Here is a 3,253-nt window from a genome sequence, read left to right as displayed (position 1 = left end):
GCAAATTATAAGTATAGAGTACAAAACTTATAACGCGGGCAGGAAAAAGGATAAAAGTGGAGTAAATAAGGGGAAAGAGTAAAATAAGATAAGATAAGATATATAGGATATAGATATAAAGGAGATATATAGGATATAGATATATAGGATATAGATATAAAGGAATATATATATTTATATGTTAATTTGAAGGATTATTAATCTGATACTTATATCGATTTAAAAAAGAATACGATTAAAATTGCTCAGCCTTTTTCATAATATGTTTAGCATAGTTTAAACTAATCGAATAACTACTGTATTATTATTTAAATTATTAAATAATATTTTGGATTTTGAAGTATGTAGTGTTAAAAGCCGTTTTTAAAATAGACTATCATCACTTTAAAATATTATGGCTTTGGTAGCAAAGTCAATTACTATAATTTTTTTTAATTAACTTCGCTAGTAATGTTCCGATTAAGATTTTTTATTTCTTTAATACTGATTAAAATACATCCCCTCCGGTGTCCACCCAGCCTCATAAACTGGGTACCCTTAATTGGGGCAAAATATGGCGGTCCAGCATGATCCTGAGCTAATCACCTTGCACAACCGTTGGTATTGTATTTCTTCCTTACAAAGTAACTAATTTAATTGTATTTCAATTGAGCCTCTAGAATGTCCCGTCAGATTTTCGAGTTATTTGAGAAAAAAAAAGTGGACGGATTTCTTTACTTGAAAATATGTTCCTAAATGGATTCTAGTGCATTGAAAAAAAAAATTTAGCGACTTTTTACTTGTTTGTTTGTTTTTGTTGAGTGACGCCAAACTTCATTGGTCCTCAACGCCATTTATATTTTATTTAATTTTGCTTATATTTGTTCAATTTTATTTATTTTTTAATTTGATTATTTATTATTTTATCTATTTATTTATTTTATTATTATTTTTTTCCCGTTAAATGTTATATTTTTATCAGTAAATTATTTGATTTTTAAAAACTGTAACACTTTTTACTTACTTTATATACTCTCAGATTTATAATTATTATTTACACTAGCTTATCAGAATGTTCTCATAACAGCTTCATTCTCATCCAGGTATTAATCCGCACCTTTCAAATTAGAAATTAAAAGTATAATTGAATTGAAATAAAAAGGAAAACTTATTAAATTATGATTAAAACAAAAATTAAGGGGGAAAAAACCTGCTTAATTGCAAATTTTTTTTTTGTAATTCAATCAACACCGTTTATACACAATTTTAAAAGTAATTTGACTTTTTATGAATAGTATTGGTAAAAATTCGTTAATCCTTTCTAGAAACACATTTTAAATTGTTAAAACTTCATCCTAGGTCATAACAATAATTGGAACTTATATGTTATAGGTTCCAATTATTGCAATGACCTAGGATGAAGTTTTAACAATTTAAAATGTGTTTATAAAAAGGGTTAACGAATTTTTACCAATACCATTCATACAATTGTAGTTGATTTACAAATACAGTAGATAAAATGATTCTGTTAATATTTCATGAAAGAATAATGATAATTAATTCTAAAAAATATAATGATTATTCAATTTCAAGTGTTTTTGTTTATATATATGAACAAAATGTATTTGAATATCCCTAGTATATAAACTAAATTAATATACATAAATTTTTAAAATAATGAAAACTTTTATTCCCCAATTTCAGGAATATACTTGACAAATGTTTTATTATATCAGATTTTCAGCGTGCCACAAAAATAAAAATATTTGTATAATTTGAAATACAATTTTTAAAAAGAGTATATTCGGGTAACGTTTTTAATCTTGATTTAATTTATTGTTCGTTTTAATTCAGTTTTTTATCTCTTAGCCCTTTGAAGTGCTCTCGTACCGATTTCTTAGTAACATAAATAACGAAGATAAGAAATAATGAATTAAAACGCAGCAAATAATTACAAAACGGTAAAATTATTCATTTAAATTGTGTATTAATATCAGTAAATAACAAAAAAAATAAAGTTTCGGAATCATTACACCAACTCCCCCCTCAAAAAAAAAAGTATATATATATTTTAATTTCGGTTCCAAGACCTGTGTAGGATGAACTGCGACTTCGGTACCAAACCTCAAATATCTCAAGCCTACTCACAGTTCTTCAATTTCAATTTCGGTAGGAATGTCAATTACTATATATTTTTTAATTAACTTCGCTAGTAATGTTCCGATTAAGATTTTTTATTTATTTAATACTGATTAAAATATATCCCCTCCGGTGTCCACCCAGCCTCATAAAGTGGGTACCCTTAATTGGGGCATAATTTGGCGCTCCAGCATGATCCTGAGCTAATCTCCTCCTTGCACAACCGTTGGTCTAGTAGTCTTTCTTCCTTACAAAGTAACTAATTTAATTGTATTTCAATTGAGCATCTAGAATGTCCCGTCAGATTTTCGAGTTATTTGAGAAACTAAAAAAAAAGTGGATGGATTTCCATTGGAATAGATACAAACTTTTAAAAGCATGAATTTAGAATCCAATATTTTCTAATCTTTCAAATATCATCATTCTTTTTTTCAATAAATATTTTTACTACTCCTTATCGGGATTGATCCTCTATATGCATTAAAAATGAAAGAGATTTAGTGGAAAACAAGCCAGTTTCTATAAAAAAAAAATGGTCGACCAATTTTTTTTTTAATATTCATTTTGCGGTGAATAAAATTCAAACTTGCCAACCTGAATAGACTTGGCGCTGCTTCTGATACTAGGTAGAGTTGGACCTTAACTCTTTCGGGTACCACGGCTTCTTTTTTCGACCAATTTGGATTGTTCTTACAAAAAGCTTTATGTGGTGTGGTTCCCCCATCTTCATAAAATAAAGAAATATGGATGAATACATTTTCCGAAAGACCGCCTATTTGGAAACGATACGTAGGATTATATGTGGTGACATTAGAGGAAAATACCACAAATATTGGACCAGGTTGCTTTGTAGGATAGTGTCAGATGGCAAGTTGATTTTTTTTGGATTGGGAGTATCTTGAAACACAAATTCTCAATTTGTAGAGATTTATTTTTTTCCTGATCGACCACAAAGTAGGGATGGGATATCGATATCGATATTATCGAAATATCGATATTTTGTGTCCGATGTCCGATATTTTGATATCGATATTCAGTAACCGATAATATCGGAATATCGATATTTCCCTCCGATAATATCGGAATATCGATATTTCCCTCCGATAATATCGGAATATCGATATTTCCCTCCGAT

At 28.3% G+C, this 3,253-nt stretch overlaps 1 protein-coding gene across 1 annotated transcript in view; it reads left to right on the top strand.

Annotated features, from left to right (window-relative positions):
* LOC106690129 (uncharacterized) overlaps window positions 1-3,253 on the top strand; it is a 38,889-nt gene that overhangs the window by 30,422 nt on the left and 5,214 nt on the right. The window lies entirely within an intron of this gene.

Source organism: Halyomorpha halys, unplaced genomic scaffold (assembly GCF_000696795.3).
Source record: "Halyomorpha halys isolate HHAL.00 unplaced genomic scaffold, Hhal_1.1 Scaffold1584.1, whole genome shotgun sequence".
Classification (NCBI taxonomy): Eukaryota; Metazoa; Arthropoda; class Insecta; order Hemiptera; family Pentatomidae; genus Halyomorpha; species Halyomorpha halys.
This window is presented reverse-complemented; position numbering and strand designations above follow the sequence as displayed.